The following is a 20,750-nucleotide window of genomic DNA, read 5'->3' as shown; positions in this document are numbered from 1 at the left end:
AGACCCTGCAGAGATTAACAGGCTCCTAGTGAAGAGAGGGACCAAGGCCGAGGTCAGGAAAGGACACTGGCTCCAGGACTCTGGGATTGACCTCTGCATCTCCTTTAGATCAGGCCCACCCCCAGCCTGTACAATGCGTCTGGTGAATTGGACAGTGCTCCCCGTTTGGGGCCAGCTCAACTGGCGGATGGTGCTCAGCCGGGCTCTACCTGGACTATCAGTCAGTTCAGTTCAGCCGCTCAGTCATGTCCAACTCTTTGCGACCCCATGGACTTCAGCACGCCAGGCTTCCCTCTCCATCCCCAACTTCTGGAGCTTACTCAAACTCATGTTCATTGAATCGGTGATGCCGTCCAACCATCTCATCCTCTGTTGTCCCCTTCTCCTCCTGCCTTCAATCTTTCCCAGCATCAGGGTCTTTTCAAATGAGTCACTTCTTCACATCAGGTGGCCAAAGTACTGGAGTTTCAGCTTCAACATCAGTCCTTCCAATGAATATATAGGACTGATTTTCTTTAAGGATGAACTGGTTGGATCTCCTTGCTGTTCAAGGGACTCTCAAGAGTCTTCTCCAACACCACAGTTCAAAAGCATCAATTCTTCAGTGCTCAGCTTTCTTTACAGTCCAACTCTCACATCCATACATGACTACTGGAAAACCATAGCTTTGACTAGATGGACCTTTGTTGGCAAAGTAATGTCTCTGTTTTTTAATATGCTGTCTAGGTTGGTCATAAATTTTCATCCAAGGAGCAAGTGTCTTTTGATTTCATGGCTGCGGTCACCATCCATCTGCAGTGATTTTGGAGCCCCAAAAAATAAAGTCTGCAACTGTTTCCACTGTTTCCCCATCTATTTTCCATGAAGTGAGGGGACCAGATACCATGATCTTCATTTTCTGAATGTTGAGTTTTAAGCCAACTTTTCCACTCTCCTATTTCACTTTCATCAAGAGGCTCTTTAGTTCTTCATTGCTTTCTGCCATAAATGTGTCATCTTCATATCTGAGGTTATTGATATTTCTCCTGGAAATCTTGATTCCAGCTTGTGCTTCATCCAGTCCAGCATCTCTTCTGACGTACTCTGCATATAAGTTAAATAAGCAGGGTGACAATATACAGCCTATACTCTTTTCCCTATTTGGAACCAGTCTGTTGTTCCATGTCCAGTTCTAACTGTTGCCTTTCGACCTGCATACAGATTTCTCAGGAGGCAGGTCAGGTGGTCTGGTATTCCCATCTCTTGAAGAATTTTCCACAGTTTGTTGTGATCCACACAGTTAAAGGCTTTGGCATAGTCAATAAAGCAGAAGTTCTTAGAACTTGGTTTCCTCTCTTGAAAACCAGGAAAGGTGATGCTTACCGTAAGGTTCTGGTTCAGAGACATTGGAAGAGATTTTTTAAAAATTCCATTTCCTAATACATGCCAGAAAGCAGGATTTGCAATAATTACTAATAATATATATTACCTACTTTGTGATAGGGCTTCCCTCGTAGCTCAGTTGGTAAAGAATCGGCCTGCAATGCAGGAAACCCCGGTTCTATTCCTGGGTCAGGAAGATCCCATGAAGAAGGAAATGGCAACCTACTCCAGTATTCTTGCCTGGAGAATCCCCATGGACAGAGGTGTCTGGTGGGCTACAGTCCATGGGGTCGCAAAGAGTCAGACACAACTGAGCACATCACATCACCATATGATTAGAATCTGTCAGGCCCGATACACACCTGCCCTCTAAATTCAGGGGCTTTGCATTTTGACTCCCTTTTTCTTGTTATGTGACTATAAACTCCTTAGAACCTCAATTTTCTGGTCTTTGAAATGGGGCTAACAAGTCTTTCTTCATAGGGCTGTGTGGGGATTAAAGAAGATAATGTGAGTAAACCATGTCACAGAAACTGCATTTTGCATGGGACTTTGCAAGCACTCCATACATAGTGGCCATTAGTCTTATGTGGACAAAACCTCTGAGAAGCAGGCATTACTATCCAATTTTATGGAAGAGGAATATGAGGCCACAAGCCACGACTTCGTACAGCTGCTAAGTGGCCACACTGACAAGCAAACTCAGGTCTTTTTCGCTCAGAAGCACATAGCACTCCCCTGAACATGGCTGCTCCCTGTTTCATCCGTTTTGGTCACACAGGACCACCTGGACAGGGTGTGCGGGAGCCTCTTCGGGGCCAGGGCTGCTCCAGGCACAGGATACGATGGCCTCCCCGAAACGTCTGGATGCTGCTGTCAGAGTCAACAATGATAACCTGCGGTGCAGGAAGCCATGGTCACAAGGATACAAACAGCAGCGTGAGGGTGGCAGCTCCCTTCTGCCCCAGCCCTGGCCAGCTCCGTGCTCCTGGGCCTGGACTGGAGGTAACACCTGGCATGTCTCAGATCTAGGAGCTAAGAGATGGCCCCGTCCCCCCACAGGGGGTGAGTATGGGCAGTGCCCTGTCCCTGTCGTGCGTCTCCTGGGAAGCCAGACAAGCAGGTGGCGCTGGGATCTGCTGAGAAAGGCCCAAGATGGTGATGTGGGCCCCTATGGCAGCTCTCCCCCTAGAGCCCTGAACAGGCTGCTTCATGAATCTCATGCCCTCAACACAATCACAGAGGCTTTTCTGGGTCAGAGCCTCTGCAGAGGCCACAGTTTCATGGGAAGGACAGACCCGCATGACTGTACAATGCAGACAGCCAAGGCAGTATCCTAGGGACACAGATGAAGGGCATCTCGTCCAGCCTGGGGAGTCTGAGAGCCTAAAGGGGGGAAACAACTGAACAGAATATTTTTTTAAAAAATATTCATTTATTTATTTGGCTGCACCAGGTCTTGGTTGCTGCATGTAGAATCTAGTTCCCCAACCAGGGATTGAACCCAGCACTTCCAGCATTGGGAGCATGGAGTTTTAGCCAATGACCACCAGAGAAATCCTTGAACAGGGTTATTATTAAAGGAGCCAGCCAGGCCAAGCAGGAGAGGGATGTTTGGGGCATGTGCTAAGTGCACTCAGGGACCCGCGGGTCAGATCTAGTGGGCGGTGTCTGTGGGGGGCTGGGCAGGGTGGGAAGGCAGTGGCAGAGGGCGCAAGAGGGGCAAGAGGAGCCTTAAAGGAGGGCTTGCATCCTGGGTTGGAGCAAAGGGAAGCCATGGCCATGGTGTGTGGAGCCAGCTGCTGCCGGCCTGTGGAAGCTGACTGTGCATACGAATTAAGTGACCTCACGTTGGCTGTTTGAAACTGGCCATGGTGGGAATTGGCAAGTGCTACAAATCAGAGCCAGTCGTTGAAAAAATAAAAAAGGGCAGGCTCTGGTGGATTTAAAAGTCAGGGCACGGGATGATTAACTTTGTTCCTCAGGAGGATACTCTGTCCGGCGTGAAGGATGGGCGGAAGGCAGTGCACTTGGAGGCTGGAGCTCTGCGGCTTTGGGTGACTTCCCAGCAAGGGTAAGGGGTCGGGAATGAAGAGGCCCCCTGGTCACCCGACCCTGCTGGTGGGCGCAGCCTGGGGGTGGGGCAGAGGCTGGGGGAGCCCCTCAACCTTCCACAGCCAGAGCCTGAGAATCCGCAATAAAACCCTTAACGAGAAACACCTGGGCTCTGCCCGGGCCCAGGCTGGGAGCTGGGACGGGAGGGGATTAGGGCATTGCAAGTGAGGTGGAGAAGGAGCTGGTATTCCAGGCGGTCATTTGCTGGTTTATCATCAGCTCCCCTGAGCCCAGGCCTGGGTGGGGAGAAAGGGCACTGAAGGAAGAGGGGAAAGGAAGTCACAGTGATGGCGTCACTGCACATGGGCCCTGGGGGCCCCCCGAGCCAAGGCACTGGTTGTGTGGGTGCTGGTTCTATGGAAGCTTCTGATCAAGGTCATAGCATGTCAGTGCCACATCAGGCAGGGCCCTGGGTCACCCACGACTTCCCCAGAGAGTCCTGTGTGGGGGAGGGGGGCTGTGTGGTAAGAGTGTAGAAAGAATGAAGACTGAGTGCCTCTTCCCACCCCATCCCATCCCCCCTGCCCCAGGATGCATGAAGGAAGGAGTGTCTGAGACCCCAAAGGAGAGGCTTGGCTCATCCCAGAGCCCACTGGGGCTCTTGGCCTGGTCCAGCCTGGCCTCTAGATCCAAACTGCTTCCTGGACTTTGGTACCTGGGGAACCGAGGTGGCCACTGGGGAGGCTGGGCCCCAGGCTTCCGCCTACCCTTCTCTTGAAGGATGAGCTGGCAGGGCAGGACACGTCTTGAGTGGGAGGGCAGTCCCAACTGGGCAGCGCTTCTCTTGACTTCTCAAGACTGTCCAGGGCTGGTGCAGAAGCAGACGTGGGGCTCCCAAGCCCTGTGCCCACCAGCAGAGCTTCGAAGCGCCAGTGATCATCAACTGGGTGGGTCAGAAATTGGGAAGAGGCTGTTGGGCACTGGGGAGGGGGGCCTGCCAGTGTGTGCACTGAGTCCCACCTGTTGTGCCCCTTCGGAGTCCCCCTCCCCACCCAAAGTCTGCTCGGGGTCGGGTGACCCCCAGGCACAGTCTCAGGGCCTCAGGGGGCCACACAGCACACCTCTATGTATGTAGAAACAGCACCTTCTCTGGGCAGACCCAGCCCTGTGTGCACGTAGCTTGGTGAGGAGACACGGCCTTGATTGCAGCTAAGAAGGAGGACACTTCTTTTAAAGCAGACGCAGCCTTTGAGAAGTGACCAGCAGGCATGCGGGGGCCCGGAGAACACCCTCCAGCAGCCGGAGGAGAGGTTCTGTCTGCCAACTCACAACTGGGGCTGCCCTGCCCCCCCTGCCCTGTCCTCACCCAGGGGCCACCCCAGCCCTTGTCATAAACAGCTGTGCCAAGGACAGGAGGGACCTGGAGGGTGGGGAGGGGTGCCATGAACGCAGAGCCTCACACAATTCAAGGGCTGCGGGAGGCACCGCCCACTTTGCACCCCACTCTGACCACCCACCTGCTGCTGACAGTTCTGCTACAGAACCCAGAAGAGGAAGGCCTGTGCTGCTTCTGGGCACCATGTGGGGAGGGAGGCCGGGGTATCTGGAGATGAAAGAACCAGGACCGGCTGCGGCCCCAGCCACCACCCGGGAGGCCGCCCCGCCACCCCTCCAGGGCTTCCCTCTGGTGCATGTGGTCCCATCTGGCCCCCACCCCACCTCCGGACATGAGGCATCAGGGGTGGAGCCCCAGACCCTCCTGGGGAGAGGAACTGGTCTTGCCAGCTGGGCTCTGAGAAGTGGCCGCCTCCAACTCAGCCTTTGAAAGTTGAACACCCCTCCCAGCACCCTGACCTCTCTTCAACAGTCCACCCTTTAGGGTCAGCCCACTGGGAAAAGAGAGGTAGAACACAAAGCTGCAAGCCGGCAGGCCCAGGGACTGGCCCTAGATCGTGGGCACATTTCTTCCATCAGGAGAGGCTCAGGTCTCCCATCTGTAAAACAGGGTCAGAAAGTTATATAACGCGCAAGTGAGAGGCAGAGTTGGGATCAGAACCCAAAGTTGCCAGCTTCAAAGCTTCCTGGCATCACCGCAGGGTCCCTTTTTCAATCAGGGTACATGGTGCCAGCTGGGACATGCCACTCACAGGTTTCTTTAGGACATGGCCTGCCCAGCAGCACTTCTCCTAGGACATGGGCTGCTGGAAGTCACACAATTTTATGAAGATTCTTAGGGTTCTTGCAGCCATATCCTGGACATTGAGGTTCAGAGAAAGAATGTGACTTGCCAGGTAGCCGGGGAACCAATGTGAAGAGCCAACTCATTGGAAAAGACCCTGATGCTGGGAAAGATTGAGGGCAGGAGGAGAAGAGGACGCAGAGGATGAGATGGTTGGATGGCATCACCATTGGCATGACTCAATGGACATGAGTTTAAGCAGTCTCTGGGAGATAGTGGAGGACAGAGAAGCCTGGCATGCTGCGGTCCATGGGGTCGCAGAGAGATGGACACGACTAAGCGATTAAACAACAACAGGGAACCAAGACTCCCTGGGTCTCCTTGCTCCCCGCCCGGTGCTCTTTCACTCTCAGGGTGGAGTCTAGAAGCCCAGGCTGGTTAGACTGCACATACATGGAGTCCATACTGCTCCTAGGGACCTCCTTCCCGTGGGAGGAGCCGTCTCCTGGGAGAAGCAGAAGCAGTGTGCCTCCCTCTATGACTGTAACTGTCACATGAGACCACCTTGGCCTTTGCCTCCAGTTTCTGACTCACAGAAGGGCAGTTAGTTCCTCGAAGGGAAAGGAGCAGAGGCCAGTGACTGGCAGGAAGAAGTCGCTGAGAGTTCACTGGGTGGGTCAGGGCCCAGGCCCCAGGTTTGTGCAGGCTTCGAGAAGCTGGGTTGCCACCCCGCACTCCTGGAGCAGGGCTGAGCCTGCAGGCAGGAATTCCGGTGGCTCTCACAGGCGGGCCAGCTCCCTGAGGCCAACAGAGCGTGGGGAGTGGCGAGAGGGTGGAGACCAGAGGGGCTGAAGCTGGGGCATCAGCCCATCAGAGCCCCTACTGAGCACCCACAGGTGCCCAGAAGGGCTCCCCTCTGGGGCAGGTACTCTGTCCTTAGGGACCCCAAGATCCTGCAGGGAAAACACAGGGCATGAGACTTGGCCACCTGTGACCTGGACCCTAGGTCCTGCAGGGGGCAGGAAGGAGGGAGAAACCTGCTGAGGGCGGGGGAGAAAAGGGATGGTTGGGAGGGTCAGGGAGGGCTCCTCAGGCTGGACTGGAAGGATGGGTATGACTTCCCACGGGAAAAGTCTAAGAGCTACGAAAAAAATAGGAAACCAAAGTGCGGGTGGGAGCAGTGAGTTGGCTTGGACCCCAGCCTCTCTGAGTGTTGGCGAGGGTGCTGGACAGGGCACTACCCTTCTGAGAGCTGCTCTCTACAGCAGGTCTGCCGCATTGCAAGGCAGATTCTTCACCAGCTGAGCCACCAGGGAAGCCCAAGTATACCAGAGTGGGTAGCCTATCCCTTCTTCAGCAGATCTTCCCGACCCAGGAATCGAACCGGGATCTCCTGCATTGTAGGCAGATTCTTTATCAGCTGAGCTACCAGGGAAACCCTATAGCAGCCACAGCAGTGGCCAGAGCATCCACTCGCACCCCCAAGGCGCACGATGTCTCTCCTGGGACCCTGATGACACGGGCTCTGGTCAGTCAGGGGGCCACCCCTGACCCACTTCCCGGCACTCCCTCCCCGCTGGAGAACCACTTCCTGTGCGGGTTAGTCAGCTCCATGGGTGCCCCCAGTAGGGAGCTCAGATACAGCTCAGTGTCCCCCCCCCCCACCACCCCGCACCTCCTCTTGGGGGTGGGGTCCTTCTGGGCCTCTGGTGCTCTCTTTGTCCTGTCCAGAAGAACATCCCTCTCCTCGATGCCTGCCCTCTGCAGCCCCCCTGCACCGTGGGCAGCCACCCGGAGGAGGGGTCTCCTCGGGAGCTGGGTCCCTGATCTCAAGAGCCAGCCCCCCTACCCCCGAGGGAGCAAGAGTCCAGAGTGGATTGTGTGGCTCCTCCTCCCCTTGCCCATCACCTCCCCCACCCCGTGGGCTCCCCTGGCCTCTGCCTTTTTTCTGTTCCTTTCTCAGCAGCTGCTCTGATTCTAAGGCCATCCCCATTCACAAGGGAGACTTCCAGGAGGAGGTGGTCACTCAGCCGGGCCCTTGAGTGCAAGGACCATCTGTCTGGGACTTCAGAAACTTTCCGGAGTTTCTAGGAGCTTCCAGGAGGAGGGCTGGGGCTGTGAGTGGGAGCAGCTGGGCTCCTCACTCCCCACCCTCACCGTGACCCACAGATTCTCTTTAAGCACGAGTGGAAGTAGGGTGGGGGTTTGAGCAGCCAGGAGAAGGCAGGACTAGACTGAAGTGTCCTCAGCCAATTTTGTCTTCCTGGTGGGGTCTCCTGGTCCAGGGCTGCCTGGGTACACAGCAGGATTTAGAACGGAGAGAGACAGAGAGAGAGAGAGAGGAATGAATGGGTGGAGAGGAGCGGGTGAGGTTGTCTCTTCTCAGTGGCCCTTCGTTCAGAATACAGGAGCTCTCCTGGCACTCACATCAGAGTCTTGGCATCTCTGTTGCCAGGCACCCCTTTCTCAGCTCTTCCCTGGTGCCCCGGGTGATCTTAGGATGGTCCTGTCGTGACTGTCCCCAAAGGGGCCCTTCTCCCCATGCTCTGCCGTTGTGGGGGCTGCTGCGGAGTCCAGCCTGGGTGCCCAGGGCAGAGAGCCCATGTTTTAGCCAGGTGTGCTGACCCGAGGGTGGCTGGACGCTGGACTCGTGACGGTTACAAGACCACGTCCCTCCCCCACCCTGCCAGGGAGACTGATGACTTCCTGAAAAGGGGTTAAATGAGGAGGGGTGGGTTGTGACATGGAACATCTGATGTGACCCAAGAACTTCCTGTTCAAGTGACCCCTGAGGGCTCCTGAGCTCCGAAAGCATCCCGTGCACAGTCAGAACGGGCCCTGAGAGTCTCGCTTCTCTAAGCTGAGAGTTGCTTACAAACTGGGCTCGCCCCGGGGTGCAATGGAATCCAAGTCCCCGATCCCTGCAGGCTCGTCTGAGCTGCTGCCACAGGGGCCTTGAGACTCAGAAAGTCAACCAGGGAATCCCCAAGAGGAAGAGGACATCACATTCCATCCTCCGCCCCCGCTGCTGGAACCCTGGAATTCCAGTTTAATTCCTTCATGCCCAGTAAGACATAGGTTCACTAGCTAATCGCCTAAATGGGTCTTCTGGAAAGCCCAAGTCCTCATGAGGCTCTGGTATGTCAGAGAAGGAAGATCCAGAAGGAAGGAAGATTACTCAGTGCTCAGCTGTGTGCAGACAAGGGCAGGAGAGACTGCAAGCCTGCACTAAGGAGAGGTCCCAGCCAGGCCTGATGGCAGAGCTGGGAAGACTCTCTGGGAAAAAAAAAAAAAAAACCTTCCTGAGGTTTTCAAAGTTTCAGCATCACTTGGTGAGTCAGGGCCAGGCGCTGTTCTGCAGGCCCTGTCTCAGCCTCCCAAAGCTGAAGTCCGCCCAGCTGTTGCTGTGAGCTGCACGGACCAGCAGCTAGTCAGACCCGGGTTGCCCACAACATCAGCTGTCTGCCCACTGGGCAGCCTGTGAAGCAATGTGGCTGAATCAGGCCTTGACTAGACTTAATAGATACCAGACCTGGGGGCTGGTACTTGAAGTCGTGGTGGTGGGGGCTTGAAGGCAGGCCAGCCTCTCAGAAGAAGGAGATGTGGTAATTTATTGTGGGCCAGGGAGAGAAACTTTGTGCAAACTCCCGCCCCCTCAGAGGCAGCAAGTGTAAGATACAGACTTAACTGCTTGATCTTCTGTGGGTGAGAGCCAGCAGAGAAGCCTGGAAGCTGGTCCCAGGAGAGGCTGAAGCATGAGGGTGGTCAGCGTGATCGGGAGGCAGAACCAAAATGTTTGATTTCCTGGGAGAGGGCAAGCTGAGCAGTGACTCAGTTGAGAAATATTCAATCAAGTCTTTGTTTTTGGAAGGACGATGTAACCAGAAGTCAGTCGGGCTGTGAAGGGCTTGAAGCCCTGGGGAGATCTGATGGAGTTATTCCCACCCAACCTCATCCCATGTGGTTTTGCCCCAACCCCAGGATCCACCCTGGAGGAAAGCCTGACATCCTGCCTCCTGCAAGCTGCAAAAGATGAGAGGTTAAATGGAAGATTTAAACGAGACATCCCCCAAATGGAGGTGCCTCTTTGCGTTTGGTATCCCTGGCTGGTGGGCAGAATAGCAGCCCTTGTCAGTGTCTTTGGCTGGCTTATTGTTGTCGTTCAGTTGCTAAGTCATGTCCGACTCTTTGTGACCCCATGGACTGTAGCCTGCCAGGATCCTCTGTTCGTGGGATTTTTCAGGCAAGAATACTGGAACGGGTTGCCGTTTCCTTCTCCAGGGGATCTTCGCAACCCAGGGATCGAACCCACATCTTCTGCTTGGCAGACGGATCCTTTATCGCTGTGCCACCAGGGAAGCCCCATTGGTGGACTGCTCTGGCTTTATTTAACCCTCGGCCCCTCTGGCCAACAGAGTTCCCTTAGACCTCTCCTGGACACCCCAGCATTCTGCACCCCTCTCGCCCCATCACTCCTTCCAGCTAAGTTCATGCATCTGAGACCATTTCCCCTGCATCAGAAAGGAAAGAAGTACAGCAACCATTTCTGCACAGACTGTTCTCCAAGGCTCCCAAGCTGTTCTGTATGGTGGGTTGTCTGCGGGAACTAAGCAGGTCATGGCTAAAGATCAGTTAGAGAATCAGGGCTGCAGGCAGGGGTACACCAGTGCATTCAGCCATCTGGATGTCCTTCAGGCACCACCACAAACTCATTGTCTCCATTCCAGACCCCTGCCTCTCTCCCTGGAGAGAGACACTCAGCACTGTCCTCCCGGCTACCCCAACAAGGAACACCATTCATCCTGGAACTCCTTCCTGCTCGCTCAGGCTCCTCCTTTAGCCTGTTTATCTTAAAAATATGTCTCCAATCCAGCTCTACCTTCCTCTCACCACCACTGTCCCATTTTACTGCTCCATCTTCCTTCATGGGCTTCCCTCAGCTCAGTTGGTAAAGAATCCACCTGCCATATAGGAGACTCCGGTTTGATTTCTGGGTCGGGAAGATCCGCTGGAGAAGGGACAGGCTACCCACTCCAGTATTCTTGGGCTTCCCTTGTGGCTCAGCTGATGAAGAATCTGCCCGCAATGCGGGAGGCCTGGGTTCGATCCCTGGGTTGGGAAGGTCCCCTGGAAAAGGCAAGACAACCCACTCCAGTATTCTGGCCTGGAGAATTTCATGGACTGTAGAGTCTATGGGATTACAAAGAATTGGACATGACTGATCAACTTATACATTCTTCCTTCATTAAAATCACAACGACGGTCTCTCAACAGGTGTCTCTCTGCAGTCTCACTCTTTGAATCAGTCAGCCAGGTTGCACACAGGGTAGTCTGAGAAGAATTCACAAAGATGTGGGCAAGGGGTAGGGAGACCCTAGGACAGCTGGCCTTGTGCTGCGGTGTCCCCCAGCGGAGGCGGCCAGCTTGCAGAAGCGCCGCCAGGAAGGGGTGGGGAGTTCACCTCACTCTCTCCTCTCCCTCAGTTCCTGCTGGGCTCCCCATTGTCAAGGAGCGGGAGAGCCACGGGGGAGTCTGTGATGCTGATCTCCCCAGCACAGGGCCGCGGGGAGGACGGTGGAGGAGGAATCTGGAGAGCAAACAGGCTCACCCAGATGTTCACTTCTTTACGTGGCCACCAGGGAGACGTTGCCAAAACCTGTATCTGAGTGGGTTCCTGCCTAAGACTTTGAGAATAACCCAAACAAGCATATGGAGTAAAATGACAGTCATCCCCTCACCCCAGGTGGGCCCTTGGAGCCAGTGGACCCCAGGTCTACATGAAGCTTTGGCCGGCATCTCCCATTCACCACACTTTCAAGCCCGTTTTACAGCTGAAGCTTGGAGGTGCAGACACTGGGGTCTCACGATCAGGGCCTGGTGACAACTGGAGCCGGAGCCTGGGCCCACCCTGCTGCGACAACACCTCCTCGCAGGCTCCTCAAGGCCCCCCCTCCAATCTTGGCCAGCCCTGCTCTTCACTCCGGGGGCTCCCGGACCCCAGGAAATCTGTGTAACTTGTTTTCTGAAGCCTCCCTGTGCTCTCCCTTCTCTGAGTCTGTAGGGCCGGGGGGTCAGCAAACTGGTCCTGCCCCCATCATTCCTCCAGGCCTGCTTTTGAACGGCCCGGGAGCTAAAAACACTCTCTACATTTTAAATATTAGAGAATGTAAACGAATAATGTTTTGTGGCATGTGAGAATCAGATGACATCCCCATGCCTGTTAAATAAAGCTTTTAAAAAAATATTTATTTATTTACTCATGGCTGGGCCCAGGTCTTCATTGCTTTGTGGGCTTTTCTCTAGTTGCAGCAAGCAGGGACTACTCCCTAGCTGCGGTGTGGTGGAGTGGCTTCTCTTGTTGAAGAGCGTGAGCTCTAGGGCAACAGGCTGAATTGTGAGGCACCGGCTTAGTTGCTCCACGGCACGTGGACTCTACCAGATCAAGGATCGAACCCTTGTCTCCTGCATTAGCAGGTGGATTTTCTACCGCTGAGCCACCGGGGAAGGCCCTGTTAATAAAGTTTTATTGGCACACAGCCATGCCACATACCCTCTGGGGCTGCTCTGGGGCTTCATGGGCTGAGTTGAAGAGTTGTGACAGGAAAGGCTTGGCCTACAAAACCTCAGATCATTACCATCTGGCCCTTTATGGGGAAGCTTTGCCAACCCCTGGGTTCAGAGCATTGCTACTGAATCTTCACCGTATTTTCATGCGTTCTCACATTGCATCTGTAATCCAGACCTGGCTCTGTCACCATCCCGTCTGGGAAGACAGCCTGGCCCTCCCTTTTCTCATCTACCTTGCTTAGAGGGCAGTGTAGCGTCGAGGCTTAGAGCACAGGCACCTGGGTTTGAATCTGGGTCCTGCTCCTTAGATCCTTGGGCAACTTACCTTCTCTATGCCTCAGTCTTTCTCTCACCCTGCAACGAGGGTCATGAGTTTATCTGCTTCATATCTTGCCATGAAGCTCATGTGATAAAAACAAGTAAAAACCTGTGACCTGCTTCAAACAGGGCCTGGTATACAGGAGGTGCTGCTTAGGAGTCAAGGCTCATGGATCATCGCAGCAGGGGGACTGGTCCCTGACACGGACTTCTCACCTGTTCTCTGCTATTTGTTCACATGCCCTGAGGGCAGTGAGTATAGACTGTTCTCTTCACGCCCAGAATGGGTGCTCAGGGAGCACATGGATTTGCTGTAAGGAGGCAGGTGGGAGGGGTCTGGGCAGAGGGTCCCCGGTGGCCCCCAGAGATTGAGACCCAGTTTGGGTGGGTGGGTGGGAGTGGTCCTCCAATGAGAGAAAAAACAGCATATGGTGCTCCAAGTACATAGCTCAGAAATCGGGGACCCCAAGGCTGGGTAGGTGAATCTGGGGGCAAAACAGGGCCCAACTTGCCAGTCAGGAGGTGCCCAGACTTTGTGGCTGCAAAGTTTTTGGAAGACCTGGAGGTCACAATGTCCTTGGGCTGTGAGGAGAGGCTGGGCAGCCCAGTCAGGCCCGGACTCCTGGGCACCATGGGGTGTGGGGTGGTTTGCTGAGGGGCACCCAGTAAAGCAGACTGAACCCCTCAGATCACTAAGACCCCTCATCAGACCAGCAGGAACTGGCCTTTGTGGAATACTGAGGCACCCAAGTTGGGGTGGGGAGAGGGTCGTCCCTGTCTGCAGCACCCTCCCCCACCCATCTTCAGAGAAGATTACCTTTCACTCCCCACCTCCCAGCTGTCACCCACACATCCCAGCCATCTCCAGACTCTGGAGCAGGGAGGCTGGACCCGAAACGGGCACAGAGTTCACTGAGGACAAAGGACTTCAGAGCTTCTTCGTTCAACAAACAAACGAGGCCCAGCTTCGGGCCAGTGTGTGGGCACGGCGCTGAATCTGGAGACAGATTGGGCCTAGCTGGAGTGTGAGTTCACTCCCACCAGTCCTCTGGGAAGGGGGTGCTCCCGGAGGAGGGGTCCCGGGGGCTGGAGCGAGTGTGGGTGCCCCAGGCCTGGGACTGCATGCGCTTATGTCCTCGGAATAGCAAGGAGCAAGGAGGGAGGCGCAGAGGAGCTGCCTGCGGGCTCCCTGTCTGCCCTGGGCCTGGAGCCGGGTAGGTGGCCAGGGTGAGAGGCCGGGGCACACTCCTGCCTCTTCCAGTCCAACCTGGCATTTGCTGCTCTGCAGCTGGAGCCAAGGGGACAGTTTCAGGTGACACTATTTGAAGATCTTCAGCAAGGTTGACCCCACTGGGCGCTGGGTCTGGAGTCTGCTGCCGTGGTGAACAGGAGCCCCCAGAAGAGGCTCCAAGAGCTGGGGGCAGGGGGGGTGTCTTGGGAGGGGCGGAATGTGGCGGTGGTCACATCTTCATGTCCATCCAGACTGTCCCTTGTCCTTCCCAAGGCCATTTCCCCAGCTTCTGGGAGGATGCCCGGCCCTGCCCCCTGGGTCGCCCCCGAGCTGGGCAGGTGGGTGCGGTATCCGTTGTGCAAGGGGTGAGCTCACTCACCGCGCCCGCCCCGGCCTGCACCAGCCTGCCCGCTGCAGTAATCATTGTTCAAATGCCCTGGCAGGCAAGTGGGCTGAGGAAGAAGACCTGAAGGGCAGGGCCACCTCTGCCAGCTCTCAGCAAGGCACCCACAGCAGGCTGCGGCCACAGCCACCCCCCGGGACCCCCACACTGAGCATCCTACAGTGGAGCTGAGAACACCTCTCCTGATTCTCTGCAAGCAACTTTGAAAATATTTTTGATTCCCACCAGAGAGCACCCTCTTGTCGATTACCTGTCTTGGGGTGAACTCAGGGCATTCAGTGGTAAAGCTAGTAGGGTGGCGTCAACACCCAATGCCGTGTTTCAAACCACAGTTCTGCCATTTGCCAGCTGTGTGATGTTGGCCAAGAATCATAGCCTCCCTGTGCCTCAGTTTCCTGGGCTATAAAAAGCTGTTGTTGATGACGATGCTTTCCTCAAAGGACCATTGTGAGGACTATGACATACATAAGGTGCTTCCCATCCCAGTGCCTGGAAACAGGACTAATACACCCGTCGCTGGGCTCTCATAATTCCCAAGAGGAAGCCAAAGTGCTGGGCTGGGCTGTTTGGTGCACACTGTGTAATCACTTTTCATGTGGATCCTTGTGAGTCAGGTACAACTGTCCCCATCTCCCTGGCACGGACACCCGAGCTCTGGGAATGATGTGACTGCCCGTGGTCACATGGTGTAAGTGACCAAGCCGGGATTCAAGCCCGGGTCCGTCTGCCCGAGTTCTCTCCACTACTCAGCAATGCCAGGTCTGCAGATCAAAGATGCGAATCTGAACTTGTCAGGCAATTAAATTCTGCCCACACTCATTGACGTCCTCGGAGCGTGGGGGCGGGAGTGGGGAATGGGGCGAGGGGTTCTGGGCTGAGTTCTATTGTGAGAAAGACAGATGAACAACGCCCAGCCTCGTCCGTATGCTCAGAGAACCCCAGACGGGTGAGAAGACCGGAAGAGCAGTGCACAGGCCCTGCCGAACCCCAGCGCCACTGTGGGCTGGAATCTTGGGGCCCCGGGACCCCGAGACAGGCAGGGCCTGGGTGGGCAGTGGAGGGACAGGGACCTGGAGGCAGCACGCTGGGGGGTTTTGGCAACATGTGTTGATGTGGCATGGCTTGGGGAAGGGGAACCATGGGAGGAGACTGAGAAAGGCCTAGAACCCCCTCCTCTCTCCCACCTCAACCTCCCCATGGCACAGCTACTGGCTGTGCTGAAGGCAAAGATAGTCGCAGTGGAATTGTGCCAGAGATTCCGCTAACTGACCCCAGCGCCTCCGGGGAGGGTCCTCTGTCTATTTCAGAAGTGTACCTTGAGGTGCTCCTCTGAGTCCCTCTTGAGTCCCGGGACTCAGGTAGCCTGCCCCTGGGCCAGAGGGAGCAGAGCACTGAAGCACTGAAGCATGGAACTGACCTTGACCCCACAGAGGTCAGCACATCATGGGGTCAGCAGCTAGGAAAACCCCTGTCAGCCGTGTGATCTGAGACCCTGGGAAAGAAAGGGCCATGAGGGCAACTAAAGCAGCCCAAGGACCTCGGATATGTGTGTGTAAGTGTGTGTTTGGCGGTGTCCCCTCTCCTTGACAGCACTTGCATGAAAGTTCAGTGCCCCCAGAATAAGCCTATGTTCTGTCATCAGGACCAGCCCACCTTCTAGTTGTACTAAGAAACTGAGACTTTTATCAGAGTTGGGGTGGTTGGGGTCAAGTTCAGTTCAGTTCAGTCGCTCAGTCATGTCCGACTCTTTGCGACCCCATGAACTGCAGCACACCAGGCCTCCCTGTCCATCACCAACTCCCGGAGTCCACCCAAACCCATGTCCATCAAGTCGGTGATGCCATCCAACCATCTCATCCTCTGTCATCCCCTTCTCCTCCTGCCCTCAATCTTTCCCAGAATCAGGGTCTTTTCAAATGAGTCAGCTCTTCGCATCAGGTGGCCCAAGTATTGGAGTTTCAGCTTCAACATCAGTCCTAGAATTAAATGGAATTAGACCCAGAGCACTAGGGGGTCAGGCATCTAGGTTTACTGGATTCTTCTCTGTTTTTTGGCAGTGCTGCGGGACATGCAGGATCTTAGTACCCGGATCAAGGATCGAACCTGTGCGCCCTGCAGTGGAAGTGTGGAGTCTTAACCTCTGGACCACCAGGGATTCTTCTCTCTTGTATAAGCAAAGACATAGTTGCTTGTACCATCTTTCCAGCCAATATATTTCTTGAATGTCACTCACTTCGTCAATAACAGTTTGTCTAGAACACCTTTTGTGCTAACTAATGAATTCTGGGGATCAGATTTAGATAACTACATTTGAAGACCTTGCTAGCCACTCCAAGAGTGTGACTTTGTTTCCATGTTAAGTAATTACCCCTAAAGCATTCGTTGCCATGAACTCACACATGCATACACATTCTTCCTGTTCATAAGGGGTGCTTTAAGGTGAATTGCCGGCAGTGCCACAGGCCGGCAATTCCTCAGTCTCAGCACCACAGACCCTGGACCGGGTCATCCTTTCCTGTGGGGGCTGCCCATGAACTCCGCAGCATCCCTGGCCTGTATCCCCGACATGATAGCAACACACACCCCCACCCTGGCTGTGACAACCCCAGAATGTCTCCAGACACTGCCAATTGCTCCCTGGGGACAAAAGACCTCCTGACGTTTGAACTGGAGTGAGACCATATTTGTGTTCAATTTAGGACACTTTTTTTTTTTTTTTTCCCGCCCCTTCCCCCCTGGACACTTTTTAAAGACATTTTATATCAGAAAATTTGAAGCAAATTTAAAAAATTGACTAATTAATGAAACCCCATGTAGTCCCACCACCAAGTGCATGAATGAATGAAACACCAAGCCCCAACAATGATTCACTCAGCCAATTTTATCTCTGCCCCTACCGGCCCCCTGCTGCCATCCCTCCCCTTGAATTTTTTGGAAGCAAATCTCAGACATCATTCATCTATAAATGCATGCATGCATGCTCAGTCGTGTCCAGCTGTTGGCAATCCCATGGATTATAGCCCACCAGCTTCCTCTGTCCGTGGGATTTTCCAGGCAGGAGTGGGTTGCCATTTCCTTCTCCAGGGCATCTTCCTGACTCAGGGATCGAACCCGCGTCTCCTGCTCTCCTGCATTGGCAAGTGGATTCTTTACCACAGCTCTAGCTGGGAAGCCCATCTATAAATGGTTTGAGGGATATATCTTTAGCAGATAAGAACTCTTCTTTTTAACATAACTGCAATGCTCTTATCCAATCTTTAAAAAACTAAAACAAATTCCTTAATGTCATAAAATATCCAATAAGTGAAACCAGGATACTTCTGAGAGTGTCATGGGGAGTGCATAGGGCTGCAGGTCTTTTTTTGTCTCTTTCCTCCCTGCTTTCTTTTTTTTCAAATGTATATCCAGGACCTACTTTGCTTCTGATGGACTGAAAAACTTACTCCTAAAGGTGGGCTCTCGTCCATCCTCAGTGACGCCCATGGAAGGGTGCAGAGCTAGGGCTCAGCCAAGGTGGGTAGAGGAAGCTGCTGATGATAGAGGCACCCCCTACTCACGGATGGGCAGACAGACGGACACATACACACCGGCTTCAGCTTGTCTGAACAGAGTCAGTCCCGCTGCTTCCCAGGGGTGGCTCCTCAGAGTCCAGGGCTCCCCATGAAGGAGTCTTGCCCTTCTGTCTCTTTCCTCTGCGGCCACCCCAACTCTGCAGCCAGGCTCACGGGGAGAGCCCCTGTCTCCACACATCTCTATGAACCTCCTGATTTGGGGAGTTCTTCGCTGAGCACAGTTCTGAAGAATGAAAGCAAGCCATACTGCTTGAGATGAAATTTAAAAATAACCAGAACATTCTTGCAGACCCCACCAGGCCAGGCTCTTCAGTTCTGTCTCACCCCGCCGGCCCAGGACAGGCTGGAGACTGGCCTGTCCAGGTCCTGGCAACCTACCACCAGGATGCCATGAAGTCAGACCTTGCCCCAGTGCTTCCAGAACCCCATTCCTTGGCTTTTTCCACTCTAGATGGGTCTCCCTCTCCTTACCCAGTAGGGGGACCTCATTCTCCCAGATCCCCAGCCAGTCCACTGTAACGCCCAGTGTCTGGCCCAGGCCTTGCGTTGGCCTCATGTTTGCCCTGTCCTCCTCGTGGGTATCCTTCTGAGCCCTGGGAATCCTTTCTGCTAGCACAGCTTCATTCATTTAGTCACAAAACAAGCATGGAGGAATTACTCCACGCCAGACCCAGGAGCAACACAAACTAATCCTGCCTCGTGGGGCTCCCATTCTAGGGGCCACTGCACCCAGGTCACCATGACACATTCGCATGCAGCAGTTGGAGTCCCTTCTCTGGAAGCCCTGGGATTGTTATGCAAATGATTCTCCTCTTCCCAAGGGACCAGGTCTGCAGGCCCAAGGCCTAGAAGGTTGTCTGCCCTGGTCAGGCCACGAAATGTCATAGTACCCTCTAACCCCAGACAGTGGGGGACTCCAGCCCTACCTGTAAAAAGAGATCTGTCAAGTGGACTCTGTCTGAGGGAAGACAGTGCAATTCAGGGTGACTTACTCTTTCCCTTGGAGGGGACAGGAGTGTGTGTGCATGTGTGTGTGTGTATATGTGAGGAAGGATTCAGAATATGAGAAGCAGTCTGGTGAATTCTATGTGGATTTTTTATGTGGCTTCTAAAAGGATTCTGCGAATCTTCTACATGGATTCCATTAAGATTGCATGAGGATTTTAGGTTCATCCACAAGCAGTCTCTAAGACTCTGGAAAGATTCTCAGAGATTTCACCAAGTGGAGCGCCTAAGGCCTGTAGTGTGAGCTGGATGGGCAGTTTCTGTTCTCCGCTGTGCCACACCCACCACAAATGGGCTCCCACCCCCACCTCCGCCCTTCCCCAATAAACTATATAGCATTTCTTTTCCGCTGGGCTCCTTCTTTTGCCCTTTACAGAACTAATTTAACGAGATGAGTTTAAAAACAAATAAAAGGAAAACCCCAGAGCAAACAGCACATGTCCGTCTTGGCTAGGGCCATCCTCCGACATCAAAGGCTCCCAGGAGCATCAAAGATGCCGCGAAGCAAACACACAGCACCCACTCCCTCCTGGGGCCTCTCGTTAGGACCAAGGCTGGTGGCTTCCAAATGGAAGGGGCTCCCTTCCCAGCTCTGGGTTTCTGTCCATCAAAGCTGGGGTGCAGGCAGGTGGGCAGTGGCCCCGGCAGGCTCCACCCCTCGGGCCACAGTCGCCTGTGGCCTGCAGGAGGTTCAGCAGCTCCCATGATTGCTGGCTCCTGGTCAGCTCCCTGCAGGTCCCCACAGGCCCTGTTCCCCGCCCATGGGTGGTGGGGACAGCAGCAGACAGGCCTCCGGTTGGGTCAGGCAGCCTGAGAGAGGTGCTCAGGCCTGGGGTGGAGGCTGGGGCCAGGGCAGGAGGGAGGGCCTGGCCCAGGGTGGGGCCCTGCCCCAGCTAGTTGGTCCTTCAAGGTCTCCCTCCAAGAACCACACCTCCACCTCTGGCTCAATTCCAGCAGTTCTTTTCATTTCAAGTGACTTCCTTCTAGGGCCAGTGCGGTCAGTAGAATTTTCTGTAACAGTGGAAATATCTGACTATTCAATATGATAACCTCTAAACAAATGTGCTCTTGGACCTAAGGAACTGAATTTTAAGTTTTATTTAATTTAATTAAAAAAATTTTTTTGGCTGAGTCACATGGCATGTGGGATCTTAGTTCCCCAACCTGGGCTCGAACCTGGGCCCCACTGTGTTGAGAGTGTGGAGTCTTAACACCGGACCACCAGTGGTTTTTAACCACCCCTTAAAAACCTCTCTGTCTTCCTCTCACGTGCTCTCTCGACCTCAAGGATGGGCGGGTGTCATTTATGCCAGTCACATAAAGAACTTTTCAGTTCCCCTCCCTCCTGCAGAGTCTGATGCACCTGTTCCTCCCTCTGGTGCAAACAGAAAGGAGAATGGGGACCCACCGTGCTATATGATGTCAAATGCAGACTCCAAACCTCCCCTACGAAGCCTCTTGTTCTTGCTGAGTAGCTGTCCGGAGGCTGCCGAGAGGAGAGTCTGGCTTCCGGTGCCTTCCTTCTAGGCCCCTGGAGTCTGCCCGTTGCAGGGAGAGGGACCCCTTCCAGGGCCTGAGAGTCTCTTCTCTAGCACTCAGAAATGAATTGTCCAAGGAGACACACGGGCTGACAGGGAAGAGACTTTATAGGGAAGGGTGCCAGGGTGGACAGCAGCAGGGTCAGAGACCCCAGGATGCTCAGGCACGTGGCTTGCAGTCTCGGGTTTTATGGTAACTGGGTTAGTTTCCAGGTTGTCTCTGGCCAATTGTTCTGACTCGGGATCCTTCCTGGTGGCGCATCCCTCAGCTAAGATGGAGTCCGATGAGAAACAGTCTGGGAGGTTGGTAGGACATATGGACTGGCATCTCCTCTTTTTGACCTTTCCCAAATTATTCCAGTATTGGTGGTAGCTTGTCAGTTCCATGTTCTTTGTAAGACAACTCACGCAAGTGGTTACTCTCGTGCCTGGCCAGGGCAGGCACTTTCAGTGGTTCCCCTGACGTACCCACATTGGAAGCGGGAAGGGACACCTGGTTTTCCTCCACGTGGTGTGTACA

Source organism: Cervus elaphus, chromosome 11, assembly GCF_910594005.1.
Source record: "Cervus elaphus chromosome 11, mCerEla1.1, whole genome shotgun sequence".
Classification (NCBI taxonomy): Eukaryota; Metazoa; Chordata; class Mammalia; order Artiodactyla; family Cervidae; genus Cervus; species Cervus elaphus.
This window is presented reverse-complemented; position numbering follows the sequence as displayed.